Source organism: Alosa alosa, chromosome 8 (assembly GCF_017589495.1).
Source record: "Alosa alosa isolate M-15738 ecotype Scorff River chromosome 8, AALO_Geno_1.1, whole genome shotgun sequence".
NCBI lineage: Eukaryota > Metazoa > Chordata > Actinopteri > Clupeiformes > Clupeidae > Alosa > Alosa alosa.
In genome coordinates, this window is record NC_063196.1 from 1,923,530 (window position 1) to 1,940,658 (window position 17,129).

At 40.0% G+C, this 17,129-nt stretch overlaps 1 protein-coding gene across 2 annotated transcripts in view; it reads right to left on the reverse strand.

The window, feature by feature from the left end:
• heca (hdc homolog, cell cycle regulator) overlaps positions 1 to 17,129 on the reverse strand; it is a 40,405-nt gene that overhangs the window by 16,323 nt on the left and 6,953 nt on the right. The gene's annotated exons all lie outside the window — the stretch shown is intronic.

A 17,129-nucleotide genomic window follows, 5' to 3' on the forward strand; every position in this document is an offset into this window, starting at 1 on the left:
ACCAGTGGTGCAAATAACTGACATGTCCAAATGGGCCTTGATGAAATGCGTCGCTAGACTGTTCATACAATTTTAACGGGCCAAAGTTGAAGAGCTTTTGTCCGTTATTGTTAGTGCAAATATAGGCTGATTCATGTTCCCTTGCATTGCTTAACTGAGGTCCATGGCTAGTCTGGCTTTCATCAGACCAAGCTCAATCTTTTAAGAAATCAAAAAATAAATAGCGGGCAGATCAGGCTGGGTTCACCCAGCCTAGTCCATAGGCACCCGATATTGTTTAATTTTCCGATTGAGATATACACGCTCTGGCTATTCTAAATGCAAAAATGCATCAGGGAGTTATGACAAAACGGTAACTAACAAACTAGATCCTAATAGAAAGTTGTTAGCTTCCCTAAGCTACAGGTAGGATTATAAGGTAGGCCTATTGACAACATAAATTGTCAATAGGCTATGCTGGCGACACAAATAAAATCTCCTTTGAAACCAATGGCTTACTACTTACAGTATCAAGCGGACTTAAACTGTCATATCGTGGCGAAAAGTTGTAATAACATTCACGCAGCTCCATGAGTCAAGGAAAGCCTTGAATGAAGTAGCCACTTCTAAATGGGACCCACTACACAGTAGCTTAAGGTGTTTTGCTAAAGCAGCCATAATGAAATGAAGGTGTCATTGTTTGATACTTCACACACACGTGCTTTTTAATTTCACAGACTACAACTACCAAGCTGTAATCAAAGCACATCGATTCCCCTCTCACACCCTGCACGCACTTAAAACAAAATAAACAGGCGCCTCAGTCTCAATGCATGTATAGGCAAAACTGTATCAGACCGGTGTAACGTTGGTAAATCTTCCATTGCACAGAATGATTTTGTAGCACGTGCAATAAATGACAGTCGAAAAGATACAAACAGTGCTGCTATACATTTGCTTTATATAACCGCATTTATAGTTTTCTACAAAATGCAATAAATCAAATGCCTCCATCACTCAACCAACGCTAACGGGTAACATTACCTAGGTCCTTATTGATATTACAAGATTAACGCATCTGCAGTAAAAAACCAAGCATGTCCGATAAACATCCTCAGATTTATTTCGGCTTCAAGAAGAAATGGGAATTACACTTCATGTGAACATCATCCTATCCTTATTAGATGTTCGCTCTAGGTAAATTACAGTCCTTGTATGAAGCGCCCATTGTTTTTCCAACCCACTTTTAACTTCCAACAAAATTGCGCCTCACTGCAACGATGCGCCATCTAGTGGACAAACGACTACTTCTGCCAATACTGAAAATGCAGTCATGATGATGATGATGAATATTTATTTTGGCTTTCTTTTAATCCTACTGATTTTCATTTTTACCGGGGCAAATCACAAATGAGTGATTATGAGCCAGGTTGATGTGGGCCCTTGAGACCAACATACCATAAAAGATTCACAGAGAACTGTGTCTGCCCCACCCTCCTTTTCGGGGTCCAGTCCAGCGGGGGCTGCAGATGAAAAACGAAAATGACGGTTCCATGCTATCCATGTGGGGGTACATGCTCACCAAGTTTTGTGTACCCCCGGTCTTTCAGTGTCCTGAATCCTTGTTGGTGTATGCGTCACTAAATGTACACATAAATTATTTTATTGTAAGGCCCCCATGAACCGAAAGTACACAAAACTTGGCATGCATTCAGAGGGTGTCATAATGATCCTACACTTTTAATTTCGTGCAGTTTTGACCTTGTCAGCCAGAGATATTGAGATGAAAACACCTAATTTTTTTGCTTTTAATTTTTAACTAGGTGGCTATACATGAAATAAGTGGTAATGGGATGGGTTGACATGCCCCTTAAGACCAACATACAAAAAAAGGTGGACCTCCTAGGCCCCTACGGTTCTCGAGATATTCACAGAAAACTGTCTCCGCCACCTACAGGCCAGTTGGTGTATAGTAACATAAATTAATTTATTGTGTGGCCCCCCATGAACGGAATTCCACAAAACTTGGCGTGCATACAGAGGGTGTCATAATGATCCTACACTTCCAATTTCGTTGCAGTTTTGACTATGTTAGGTCACAGATACCTTCAATTACACCACCTCATTTTTACTTTTGTGTTTAACTAGGTGGCGCTATACATGAAATGAGTGGTTATGGAATGGGTTGACATGGCCCCTTGAGATCAACATACAAAAATAAATGGTCCTCCTAAACCCTACGGTTTTCGAGATATTCACAGAAAACTGTGTCTCGCCCCTACCCTCCTTTCGGGGTCCAATTCAGCGGGGGCTACAGATCAAAACGAAAAAACGATGGTTCCATGCTATCCAAGTGGGGTTACATGTCCACCAAGTTTAGGTGTACCCGGTCTTTCAGTGTCCCGGGAATCGTTGACGGAAATTTGGGCATGCGAAAAAGAAAAAAAAAGAAAAAATCTGACTAAACCTATATGACCCTATATGACCGCCGCTTCGCTGCGCGGCGGTCATAATTACAGAAAACTTAAAATCAAGATTGAAAGCCATTATTCTGTTGCCTGGCGGGCCATCCTATATCATTGAAATGTATAGTCTGGAATCAAACCATTCACCTCGCTTAATCCAAGGGGCGGGCAGAGAATTGTCTTTCAAACTGCCTAGGCATGCAATAGGCCAGCGCTACAACCATATCCGTATCCGGTCGGCAAAGTGGCAAACATCCTTCTTCAAAAAAGAAATGACTTAAGTGCATTGTGTTGCTCAACTTTCAAAGAAAAGCACAAGTCCAACTCTTCCAAAGTTGATGCCAACGCCGATTCAAACAACCGCTCTTTGTTCGCCATAGCCACCTTCCTTGTTGTTCACCGTCGTAGGACTGTCGTTATCCTGTTAAGCCCGCCTTAAGACTCTCTAACAAAATAGAGGGCTGTGAGCAGTTGCAATTCCAAAGAAAATATCTGTTTATCTGTTTAAATTTGTCACCATCAGTGCAGCCATTGGTTGTGTTGAATGCACTGCTCTATCTGTCATCATATAAATCCCAGCCCATGCCGGATAAGAAATTGTGATTGGTGCCTGGGTTTTTGGAACATTGGAAATGGGTGTCCTTGAAAGACTGACCTGCAGCGCAAATACAAATTTGCTCACAGGTTTGCCTGGGTTCTCCCAGGCAAGTCAATCCCTTTTCTCATACTCACTTCCCATCAACACCATATTCTGTCCTTAAGGCTACAACCCACCCTGTACTAACAGCAGTGGCATAAGAATATTCTTTTAGCATTTTGCAATTTTCCCCTTCTTTTCTGAATGTTTTCTATGTGAGTCTGAGTTCTAAAAAAGTTTATGCTGCTTTGAGAAAAGATACCCCGGCCACAGGACTTGTTAATGTACGTTAGATTTTTCAGTAATCGTTAAATCCTTTAATCTTTACAATCCTCTAAATCCTTAAAACTCTCAAACAGTGTAGCCTGTTGATCTCTCTATATCAAAATTACTTTAATTTTATTATTTTCTATAGATGCACTGATTGATTAGCCTTGTCCTACCAGACTCTCGTACATTTCATAATTTACAGAGAGTCCGGCCACTTTCCATTGCCAAGCGTTAACTTCCTTGAAGGCGAGTACTCTGTTGAAGTTTAAAACTATTGGACTCTCTGCCCAGAGCCACTCTGGATCTGCCATAAGCAATCATTAACGTTTGGTCGTGATGTATGTCTGGCTCAAACTAGCGCACAACCTCAGCGTCATCGTTCTCAGCCACTCCCTCTTCGCTGATTGGACCTGCAGATTTTTGCAGGAGAAAACCCGCGAATATACCGCAGACCCAGATGACGTACTGAGCGGAAGTACGTAGGAGGGCGAAGCCAGGCTACTGATTGATCGGATGGTGACTGAAAATTGGCCGATTTTTCTTTACGTGATCGGCCATGACCAGGGTTGGGAACCAAACATTGTACCTTTACCGGTACCGAGTGAATTATTCGGTATTACCTAGTATTGGTTCATGTGAAATCGAACAGTGCTAAATTTCGGCCAACAGCAACATTATCTTATTTGTTTTCAAGTAGCAGGGAATTCAAGCCAAACCGTTGCAACTCTGCCATCAATCATTATGTTAAGCCCGCCTAACGACTCTATACACGATTTGATTGGCCTGATGGAAGTTTAATTTTTCGAGCTCAAGTCAACGGAGAGTTGCTAGACTAGCCCTGGCAGCAAATGTAATTTGCTGCTGCTAGGATGCGTCTAGATTTCTAAGCTAACGGTAAACTAGAACAAAACTAAAGGTAACTTTATAAAGTTGTCCAAATGAATAGGTCGTTATTAGGTGTTGTTGTATATGGCATATTTATGTTGTACTTGGCTACTTTTTAGGTGACCAATGCACAAATGAAACCTGGAAACGGACAAATATTATTAAGGCTTTCAATGTTTCATTGCACGCAGAGGGGGGTCTCTAGATGGGTGTTCGTACCATAGCATTCATTCCTGCTGGTGTGCCTGATAGTGACTGCTGTTGTCGCGGTAAGCTTATGCTCCTGTCTCTTAATAGGCACAGTGTAGACTAGACCTACTTGCTATGTCGCTTGATTTTCTGTAATAAAATGTAGCCTAGGCTGCTTTAACCTGATTTTCACTTGATTTTCTGTAATTCCTGTAGCCTAGGCTGCTTTAACCTGACTCTCGCCAGATGAATTTCGTTCCGCCTAGCTCCACTCCGCTTCCGTTGAAAGTGATTTTGGCACCAGATTTTATGGTAGAGCCAATCAGGACGCAGGGCGGGAGTTTCATAGATGTGACGTAGCGTCGAAGCGTCTGTGAGACATAGGCGCCGGAAGCACATTGGCCAGGGGGCCAATGGCCCCCTCACTTTTCGCTCAAAATATCTTTTAATAAACAAAATCATCAACGAAAAAAAAAAAAAACTGCGCAAAAAACAGAGAGAGGTGTGAACCATTATAGCGGTAGTAGCCTGCCTCTAATATAGCCTAAAGCTATTTGTGCAGCGTCACTGTTGAAATACCTTAAACTTTCTGTCCATGCATGGGTCAAAACCAATGAGCAAAACACCAGCAGAGCGCCCAGGCAACATCCCCAGGGAGCAAACAGCGCTCAATTCTGAGACATTCATTCTCAATCAATGCAACATGTGTGGAGGGATGGATTTGAAATGTAGCCAAATCCAGTAACATTTATTCTGGTCTGGTATGATTGATTGTATTGTAAAGTTCCTGAGTTAAGCGTAATGTCCTCCTGTGCAACGGAGACTCCAACTCTACAGCTCCAGCTGTCACCTCGGGATGGCTTATATTTTCAATATATCTGCGGCCTAGGTCTACTGTTCGTTTATTTTCCAGGGGCAGTGGTTGCCATTAGCCTATATTAATTACGTTTTTTGGAGACTATACGCACCGGGCGACACCTCAACACTAGACGAAAGGCGCAGACGCCACACTTCACCTTTGCCATTGCACGTGCTATAAAAAATATTCTTTGCGATGGATGATTTAGTACCAATGTTACACCGGTCCAATACAGTTTTGCCCATGGCTATACCGTGAGACTGAGACTTTTTTTGTTTGTTCAAAGTGCGTGTTTAGGGTGTGAGAGGGGAGTCGATGTGCTTTGATTCCAGCTTGGTAGTAGTAGTCTATGCGATTAAAAAACACGTGTGTGTGTGTAAAGTATCCAAACAATGATAACGCTTTCATTATGGCTGCTTTAGCCATAGACCTTGAGCTACTGTACAGTGGGTTGGGTTCCATTTAGAAGTGTCACTTTCCGTGATTCACACAGCTGCATGAAATGTATTACTACTGATATGCAAAACTATTAACTTTTCGCCAAGAGGCGCGCCAGTGCGTGGACATCTCAATTGCAAAATTAAACAATATTTCTATCGGGCGCCTACAATGGACTAGGATGGGTGAACTCAGCCTGATCTGCCGGCGGCGATTCCTTTTGCACCACTGGGTAAAACGTAATGTTCACGTTAGATCTGCTGCAAAGGAGATAACTAAGAGTTAACTTAGTTTAACATGATGTTATCTCTATTTAACATGATGTTTTGACATTGACATTGTAAACGTTATCTAAGGAGAGTGAAAAGCAGTTTGCAGTAAAGCTAACCAACGTCGTCTCTATCGCAGGAAAAAAATAGCGAGCAGCCTAGTTATTTAGCATAACTAAATGAAATGCTCGGCGGGCCGGATGAAAGTGCTTGGTGGGCCGGATCCGGCCTGCAGTTTGCCCACCCCTGGTCTACTAGATGCTCTTCTTCACACTGAAAACAGTGGCAGTCCTAGCTTGTAACACCCTGATATTTTTTTGGAATCAATTTGTGGTGTGATTGACATCAGATGATCAGACTAGTCATTAAAAGCTAGTTAGTTGTGGACTGTTTTCCGCTCAGTAGTAAGCTAATAGCCTTCTTCGATGAGTTTTGTTTTTGTGCCAATATTCTTGACGCCCTCCCTGAATTCTGAATATCTTTGCTTGCACACTGTAGGATCTGTAATGTGATTACTGACGTGTTGCACTCAACTCTGCTCAGCTACGAGTAGCCCAGAGAAAGAATCTCTTGTGTGTAAGTTCACTCCAAGTTGGCCTACCCCATAAACTGCATAGGCTATCTGTAAAATGACCGCATGTGTTTGTTCAACTTTATGAAGCAAAATTACGCAGGCTATTACGAACGCACACATTTTGTTTGCGCAAGAAACAAACACAGCGCAAAATACAGCGCAGGCAATTTTTTATTTTTTTTTGGGGGGGGGGGTTTTCGTTATCTGGCCCCTGCACTTTGAAACTCGTTCCGGCGCCCCTGCTGTGAGACTGTTCTCAGCGTCACGGGTTGGCTTCGATGTGAGTGGTTAAAGTAGCACATCAATAGATGACGGACAAGTGGCTTATCCAATCATATGCAAGGATTTTTGATAAGGCCCAGCCTTCAAGTATAGTATAAGTATATATACTCTTTTGATCCCGTGAGGGAAATTTGGTCTCTGCATTTAACCCAATCCGTGAATTAGTGAAACACACTCAGCACACAGTGAACACATAGTGAGGTGAAGCACACACTAATCCCAGCGCAGTGAGCTGTCTGCAAACACAGCGGCACTCGGGGAGCAGTGAGGGGTTAGTTGCCTTGCTCAAGGGCACTTCAGCCGTGCCTACTGGTCGGGGTTCGAACCAGCAACCCTCCAGTTACAAGTCCGAAACGCTAACCAGTAGGCCACGGCTGCCTTCTGAAACACCTCAAACACATGGCCTTGTCTCTAACGTTGCTAGGTTACGGGGACGCTGGCGAGACACGCCATGTTTTTGTTTGTATTCATGTATTGTTCGTAATTTTATGTGATGTTCTGTTAATTTTTTGTATTTATTTTTTTAGTTAAATGTAATCACTCTTTATTTATGTTATTTTCGATCGTTTTTGTGTTATTCTTAGTCCTTTTTTCTACCATCTACCGGTGCCTGGAGTCTGGTTTGAGTGCTAAGAAACTCTGATGACAGCGTCAACCATCAAACAACAAACAACAAACGGTCACTGTCTAGGACCACCGAGCTGATAATCAGCAGGGTCGCCCATCACAAATTCGGACTGTCTTGTCCTTCCAGTGCTCTCCAGACTGCCAGTGAATTCTCCGGGTTGGTCAGTTATAAAGAACTTTGTTGGTGTTGCTTCGTGAAGACACAGCTGTGCGCAGTTTTAACGCGGGTCATCTTTGCCCTTTGTTTGTTATATGTCTTGGTGTCATGGGTACGCTGGCGACTACGCCGCTCCGTCCGGCATCTTTTGTGTTTGTTATTTCTTAAATGTATGTCTTGGTGTCACGGATACGCTGGCGACTACGCCGCTCCATCCGGCATCTATTGTCTTTGTTAGTCTGTGTCAATGACAATGTCTTATATGTGGAGCGCTTTGGGTTGCACTCTGTGCATGTTAAATGTGCTATACAAATAAATCTGACTTGACTTGACCTCTCCAATGGAGCGATCCCAGATGGATGAGTGGAGCTAGGCGGAACGAAATTCATCTGGCGAGAGTCAGGTTAAGGCTACTTAGGCAAACCCAGACCGGTTGTGGCATCAGTTTCGCTTTTAAAACGCAACAGTGTAGCGAGAGGGAGAGTGCGGGCTATTTAATTTGCAGCATGACGGACGAACTCCCATTGTGAGCGAACTCTATAGACCAGTAGCATCTTTAGTAGCATTTTTTTATTCATTTTTTATTATTTTTCCCCAGCAAACAATACAAATAAGCCTCGGTAAATACAAAAATTAATCAAGATAGATTTGGCCAAAAGTGGCCCCCTTTGGAGTTGTGGGCCCGAAGCGAATCAAGGTGGGACAATGCTCTGCATTAAAATGAGCTACGTTCAAATTCATGTTGGCATGGAATGTTTTAAGTCTCGTAAAACCCATATTTAGCAGCAAAAAGGACATAGAAAATGAAAATTTGGACTATTTCATGGAATTTTCATGTCAATTTTGAATTTGATGCCAGCAACATGTTTCAAAAAAAGTTGGGACGGGAGCATGTTTACCACTGTGCTGCTTCACCTCTTCATTTAACAAAATTCTGTAAATGTTTAGGAACTGAGGAGACCATTTGCTAGAGTTTTGAGAATGAAATGTTGTCCCATTACTCCCCGATATAGGATTTCAGTTGCTCAACAGTATGGGGTATTCTTAGTCATGTTTTTCATTTCATTATGCACCTAATTTGACAAATCTGGACTGCAGACAGGCCATCTTAGCACCTGGACTCTTCCTCTATGGAGAAATACTAGGGCAATTCCATGCAAAGGTCATCCTTACCATGGAAAAAAAAGATGTGCATACGCAAATAGAACCGTTGTTAAAATCTTCATTTAGGTCTATATTTTATTGTTTGTAACTGATCTGATTGAATTTGATGGAGAATGACACTCTTTTTACATCATAAATATGGTGTGCAACCATACCAGAAACAACATTTTTCACATGGTAATATTATACATATTTAAAAAGTGGATAAATGGATCCAAGGTTCAAACAAATTGTGTCATTTGACAAATTCCACATTGACAAGGGAATGGTAGAGCAATGTCTATGCTCAGCTTGCCTTTAAGAGCACAACTCCTTACATTTGTAAGGCCTTTGTTTTTAAGTCAGCAAGTTCCATGGTCATGTCACATCCATAACGTTTTATAGGATAAGTTTATGCTACATACAGTGTTGATGCGACAATGTCCATAGTGTCTGTGCAAAGCTGATTTATATCAATGTAAAGTGTGATGACCAAATTGTGCCCCTTTCTTACTTTTAAAACCTTTAATGGCGCCTTATGGATGTGACTCTATGGAAGTTACATAATGTGAATTTACAAGACTGGAGACTTTATTATACCTCAAAGCCGATAAAATGTCTGTTCTGGTGGCATGTCAGTTTCAACGCATTTCACCTTAGTGTTTACAATTCACATTTCAAAGATTATTAGGTTGATCAAAACCACAGGGAGGCCTCGCCTAAGCATTAGCATAATATTAAAATACCTCCAGTGATTAGCCTAGCCATAGCCTATTTTCAAGTGGCCTAACAACGAAAATCTGAGCGATTATCTTCCTGTAACTGTCATACTGTTGTTGTACAGTAACTGGATTATTGTGTTAGCTGGTGAAGATGGCTGACTTTGCAGTTGGAGTTAACATAACAACCTCCTTCTGTTGCAGATCTGTTCAGCCTGCCGTTCACGTCTGCTTAACACAGTTTAATTTTAAATGACGCGATATGCCAGCATTTGAAGTGTCAGGTCCTCTGTAGCTAATACCCACAGAGTAACATGAGTAATGGCAGCAATAAACTAGATGTACCGCATAGCGGTACAAAATATGACCGCCTCTCAGTCCTGCATATACTCATCGCAAAAATAAATCACGCTTGTCAATTTGTCTCCATCTCCTACTCCTGCAACTCATGTGCATGTAAATGAATGAGTGTATATGTGAGTTTGCTTTTGTTTATAAGAGTGTGTCTGTGTGTGTACATGTGCGTATGCGTGCCTGTGTTTGTGTGTTTGTGTGTGTGTGTGTGTGTGTGTGTGTGTGTGTGTGTGTGTGTGTGTGCACATGTGCACATGCGTATGCGTGCCTGTGTGTGTGTGTTTATGTGTCTGCATTCATGTGGGTGGGTGTTTGTGCGTGTGTGTGTGTGTGCTTGCCTGTCTGTATGTGTTTATGTGTGTGTGTGCTTGCCTGTCTGTATGTGTGTGACTGTGCGTGCGTGCATGCGTGTGTGTGTGTGCATGTGCGTGTGTGTGCATGTGCATGTGTGCGTGCATGTACTTTATGTGTGCAAATCACAAATGAGTGGATATGGGTTAGGTTAATGCGAGCTCTTGAGACTAACATACCATAAATATTTTGTCATCTTGGGTGCAACGGTTCAGGTAGGGCTAGTTATTTAGGGGAGTGGCCACCAAGTATCATGTTCCCTGGTGTTTCAGTAACCCGGGAATCACTGACCAAAATTGATGACGGTAAAAGAAAAAAAATATATATATTTTTTTTATATTTTAAATTACTTGTTGTCCTGATTCTTTCTGTGGATCTTAGTGGGCACTGATGAAGCAATAATTTCATCGCTAGTTTTTCATGATCACTATTTCAATTGTTTCATATCAAAATTCACTACATAATTATGTGTTTTATGTAGTTTGTCGAGGACTGGTTCAGACACGTCACATCCATAACGTGAAACCGTCACATCCATAACGCCAGTTTTTCCTACATAATGCATTACTTAAAATGACGATAGTTTCAAAAACACACTTTTGTGTTCATTCAAGTCTCCTTCATGCTACATATATCATAGTTTCGGCAGTTTCCTTCAAAATTCACAGAGTTTGTAGAAAACCTGTAATCTCTCACAAAAGTGTGTCCATTTCATGTCACATCCATAACGCTGATAAAATGCCTTGTATTCTTAAGATGAAATTGATTATATGAAATTTGAGGATTTCTCAGTATTCAGAGGACAGAGGTTACATTAAAATGTATGCAAATTATTTCACTGATACTAATTTTGCCCCCACTTTAAGGCATTTTGTTTACCAATATGAGTCTAATTGTCACATCCATAACGCTGGAACTGCCCACTATTTAAATATGTGCAGAATTAATTTTGCCATTGTTTCCCTTAAAGTATTCAAGGTCTTCCCTGGAAAAGACATTGCCTGGATGGCAGTATATGTTGCTCAAAACCTGTATACATCATTCAGAATTGATTGTGCTTTGCCAAATGTGCAAGATGCCCCATGTTGTAGGCACTAATTCTCCTCCACACCGTCATAGATGTTGGGTTTTGAACTGAGCACTAAAACAAGTTGGATAGGTTGGATACTTGGATAGGCCCTCTCCTCTTTAGCCCAGATGAGTCCATGATTTCCTAAATGAATGACATATTTTGATTGGTCTAACCACAGGACCATTTTCCATGTTATCTCAGTCCATTTTAAACAAGCTCAGGCCCAGATAAGATGGTGGTATATTCAGTATCATGTCTCAATACAATTTTAGCTGTATTTTAGAGTATCAAACTGTGCACTTAGACAATGGTTATCAGAGGTCTTCCTGAGCCCATACAATGACAGGTCTGGAAACAGATCTGGTGTTGATGCAGTGCCATCTGAGGTCCAAAAGACCACGGCCATCCAATTTGTTTTTCAGCTCTTTCCCTTGTTTGCAAAGATTTCTCTGGATTCTCTGAATGTTTTAATATTATGTGCTGTAGATGACGAACTCCCCAAATACTTCACAATTTCATGTTAAGAAGCATTAAAATGACATTGTTTCATCATTTGTGCACACAGGTTTACTCAGAGTGATGAATACCCCTAAATCTTTACCCTGCCTCTCTGGGATGCTCTTTTTCATACCCAATCGTGTTTTCAGTTACCCTAATTAGTTATGAAACATTCCTCATTTTGTTTTCTTTATCATTACACAACTTTTCCTGCATTTTGTAACCCCCGTCCCAACTTTTTTTGAAACATGTTGCTGGTATCAAATTAAAAATGAACATATATTTTCCAAGAGTCAGATTTGTCATTTTCAACATTTGATATGTTGTCTGTGTCCTTTTTGCAACTAAAAATGAGTTTAAGAGATTTGCAGATTATTACATTCTATTTTTATTCACATTTTACGTACCAACTTTTTCCGTTTTGGGGTTGTATCTATCCAATACTTAATAACTTATGCGCAATACCCGCAATCCCACGCTGAAATATAGGCCCTTGTTTTAAATGCGCATCTTTTTTTCTAACGCTGTCTTTTGTAAATTGCTTTACAATTACTGTCGGGCCTATAGGCCTATCGCCTGGCTTGCTTCGGTCAGGTCCTTTTAAAAACGCATCTTTTTCTCTCTCCTGAGCATTTAATCTCATGCTTGATTGACTTTGTAGTTTTTTCACATGCTGTTGCAACAACTAGTAACGTTAGAACAACTACAAAACCACACCGGATCTAGCTAGACCGGAAACTAAACAATATGCACTGATGAATGGAATGGAACGTTGTATGTGCTGCACGTACACGCCCCCTTTTAGGTGAAAGATGACTGATATAAAGGAAATCTATGCTGCTGCATCAAAGTGGAGAGCGAAAAGGGCTTATAGTAAATTCACTAAATCTTGAAACAAACATGAATAAAAGGCACAAAATAAGGTTGGTGTAAGAGTTATCTGTGTGTTTATGGGATGTGACCATGTTCCTATGTTGCTCTTTCCAGTTTTCTAACAGGAGTGTCATGAATGTATTGATAGGCACAGTCAAACTGCCCGTGGCTGACTATAATTAAAGTTCAGCAAGCTTAACTTTACATGTCATAACATCAACTAAACATAAGTCACACATTCATTCTATCACTTGTAATATGAACATAGCCCGTTTCCTACAACTAGGTGAGATAATTGGCTATGTTACATGCTAAATTTGCTACATGCTAAATTTGCTACATGCTAAATTTGTACAATACATGGGGTATTTCAAACGAATTAGGTTGGTAATGTACATCGTTTCGACATGAGTAAGTACCATAAACATAATTCTTCATAACTGCCGTGTTAGTAAAATGATTGAATGTCCTGTGAATTAATAACTCGATGTAACGTCAACGTGTGATTACTAGCTGTCTTTCCCATGATATAATGTTAACATGTTTTCCGCTGAAATGGGGCGTGATGCAGATTAAATGTATCTTTATGATGATGCGCCGTTAGTAGGCTAAAGGCATGCTGCACACACTTGGTTGGGCTTACGAGCTGGTCAAAGAGTAGTAGTCTAGGCTGACGCATGAGTTGTGTGCCACCAAAGATTTTTTCACCGTAACTAACGTTATCAACTTTCCTCTTTGGCTGCTACTATTTTCGACATTCATTTACATTAGATTCCATTCTTTTCAATACAACTCCGCACACCAGCATCACACTTTGCCGCCGTGTAATCACGATTCAGTTATATTTGGTCGACGCTGCTCCATAAAATCCATTGTTCATCCAGTGTTTGCCTGTTAAAAACTTCGGCGTTGATGTGTGTGGCAAGTGACAGTGCACCATAGACTGTACGCCTATAAAATGGCAATGCACTCATGTTGAAAAGTTCCTTATTTTCAACTGAACTCAAAGATAATGAATATAGTATGAATATAATATTTTCTGTTTGTTATGCCCTTTATAATGTGTGTAGGCCTACATTTTGTGCATGCACTTCTGCGGTAGCATTTATTTAATTTTATATCAGCTATTTCTGAAAAATATATTGTGTTGCCTCAGGTCTGCTGCACATCTTTTGAAATTTGATTTGAAATAATCAAATAGACCTACGTCTTAAAGTTCAGTTAATAAAGTAACTTGCTTTGCTTTCATTTGAATCCCAATCAAGATACACAATAATTACTTTATTGTTAATATGGACTCCTGGAAAGTTCAGAAATGCAAAATAATAGAATTTTAATCATATGATAAAATATGTGATTAATCGTGATTAACTATAGGAATTCAGCGATTAATCGTGATTAAAAATGTTAATCATTTGACAGCACTATGAAATACATTTCTAAATAAATGTGACTAGTCCGGTGCGACTTATATATGTTTTTTTCCTGTTCAAGACGCATTTTTTGACAGATGCGACTTATAGGAGTGACGGAGCGACTTCTAGTCCAGTTAGGCGGTTATTTGGTGGTGATTCTTAGTACATCTAGGCCTCAGAGGCTAAAGGTAAATGTCAAGCTCAAACTAGCACTGAGCCATCCACAAGTCAGCAACCTTTTTTAAGGAAGGAAAAGAGAAAAGGCATAACCAGAAAGATACTGAAATTCATTGCCCTGGATGACCAGTCGTTTTCTGTGTTTGAAAATCAAGGGTTAGTTCTATTTTATAGCGAGTATCTGATCACAAATGTTATATATCAGTATTAGTTTTCCTAATATGAACATGTTCCATGGCAGCATGTTCAAATGTATCATGAAAATTGTTTTTGTATTTTTAGTTGGATATTGGATGTAAGAAGAAGAAAACTGTTGTTCCATACACTTTGCATTTAGTAATGTGTGAATGTCCCACACTGGGAAGCATTTGTTTGATACTGCAGCTGAAGTTAAACTTGAAGAATCTGTCTGTTCGTTTGTTAACAAAATCAACATTTCCCATTCATAAATGTGGCCCCATTCATGTTTAATTACCACCACCACCAATTTGAAACATACCTATTGGCTTAGAAATCCTCATTTACATTTACATAGCGTAGGGGCGACTCTCCGTGTGCCATTTTGAAATAACAGTGGCCAGCAAAGGACATATGCGAAATACAGCTCAATCTTTGCTGTCTGCATGCATAGAAAAAACATTAGTTTGGATTCATCTGTAGAATTTCCCTACATTCAGCAATGTAAGTTACGAACTCATTTTCTACAAGCCACATCTTCCTAACATTCCGACATTTAAACTGTATTTGTAATGTAAAATGTAAAAAAAATTAAAACACAAGTAAAATAGAATGGTGAAATAAAATAGTTATTGAGCGAGTGTGATTTAACAGACACTCCTATCCAAAGTGACAGGTACTTGCAACTTTGAACCCAGGCCGACTATTTTTCAGGGGCCAATGTTATTGCTGCTCCACCACACCCAAGTACAGCCAAATACTTGTAGATCCAAAACATAAATACTACACTGCAAAAACTGCTTATCTAACACAATCTAACCAAGTGTTATTAATCTTATATCAAGATAAAAAAAACTAGTTGGTATTGTTTTCAGTATAAAGAGACTTACTTAGCCCTTTCTCATGAAATCATTTGACTTAATTTAAGAAAAGTTTGACTTATTTTAAGACATCTCATCCTGAAAACAAAATTTGTCTGCCAGTGCATTGAGTAAATTTGTCTTGATAAGACACCTTAAAATAAGTCAAGGTCTTCTTAAATTACGTCAAAATGATCTTACGGGAGAGCACTAGGTAAGTCTTTTCATACTAAAAACAATACCAAATAGATTATTTGATCTTAATAGAAGATTATTAACACTTGGTTAGATTTCATTTTTTGCAGTGTATGCACAATAATCATATTATTCATAGCTATTTTAAATCACACTTTACCACACTGTTTATGGACTTGTGCCTAGTTGTCTGGATATGTGAAAAATGGATTTGGGATGGCAGTCTGAACAAGGCATAGTAGATCTTTAAAAAGGTCAAGGAGTTGGTGCACAACTTTGTTCAGCTGAGAAAAGGGTGCTCACTGGTTGCCAAGTAACATCGAGACACCGCAACTCTAACTTCTGACTTCTAACCATAGACTGTAAAAAATAGCTTCTAACATGAAGGGTTGTGCTGGGCTTTACAACGACATTGAATGCAATTAAGCCAAACATAATTAAGCACCGGGACTATTAGAAGTAGAAGTTTTAGAAGAGCAATTTTGGCAAGAAACTGTATTATTATTAGTTTTAGACCAAGTTTTCCCCAAATAGCGGCCCGCAAGAGCCAAGTGAGTGGCCCACGCCGACATGTGTGTGTCTGCCACGCATGGACAAGAATGCCAGTGTATAGGGCTGTAGCTATCGATTCTTTTTGTAATCGATTAATCTAGCACTTTATCGATCGATTAATCGGATAAATTTGTTTTTGCATTTTTAAACAACCAAAACAAATAATGCATAATGAAAATGACATGGCTGTAAAATGATCAAGCAATTGGCACAGAGGTATTTATTCTAACTCCAACATTTGGCTCCAAAACTAAGCCCATTTATTGCAATTTACCTATTTAGTGTTTATAAGTGCCAGTGCCAACAATTAAATAATGTTCAAAATGCGCTCTGTAAAATTGCAGCCTCTTGTGCATGACTTAGTATGGACAGCTTTGTTCGCCCAGCTATGTTGTGAAGTGCTGGGAGGGAGAAGAGGGAAAGCAATGTAATGTATTAATATGCACAACAAGTTTCATGCTGTAATCTAGACCTGACATCTAAGTAAATATCTGTTTTATGTAGATTTCTACACCTGCAGCATTTGCCATTAGGCTACTAACAAATAATTTTACCATTAGGCTACTAAAAAATAGCCTACCATTAGGCTACTAACAAATAATTTTACCATTAGGCTACTAAAAAATAATTTCTGGGTTGAGCCTATTTGCTATGGTAACCTAGCAACTTGTGTGTATGTGTGTGTGTGTGTGCACACGTGCGGTGCGTGAGGGAAGATGAGGGTGCATGCATGTGTGTATAAGAAGGGGTTCTTAAGCTACAAATACAGTATGTGATTAAAATCAGCCAACATCATTGTAGGCTATAGGCTACGCAGATAGGCTAGATGGCCTACTTTATTGACGCTTGGTGAAACAGCATGGAGTGGATTTTTTCGGTTCAGATGCTTGTGTTCTTTTCCTTTTTGAGTATGTAAAGATCCCAAAACTTTACTTGAAAACTTTAGACATTCTCTGCCATTTATGGACATCTTGACTCCGCCATCGCGCCAGCTAAATTCAGAATGTATCACGATTCACACGCTAGTGGTGTGCTTCCTGAACAACGGTCCGTGTGGTACAATCAAATCCCTGCGTGTATAGTGCGCGTCATTGGAATTTAACGAGGCTTCG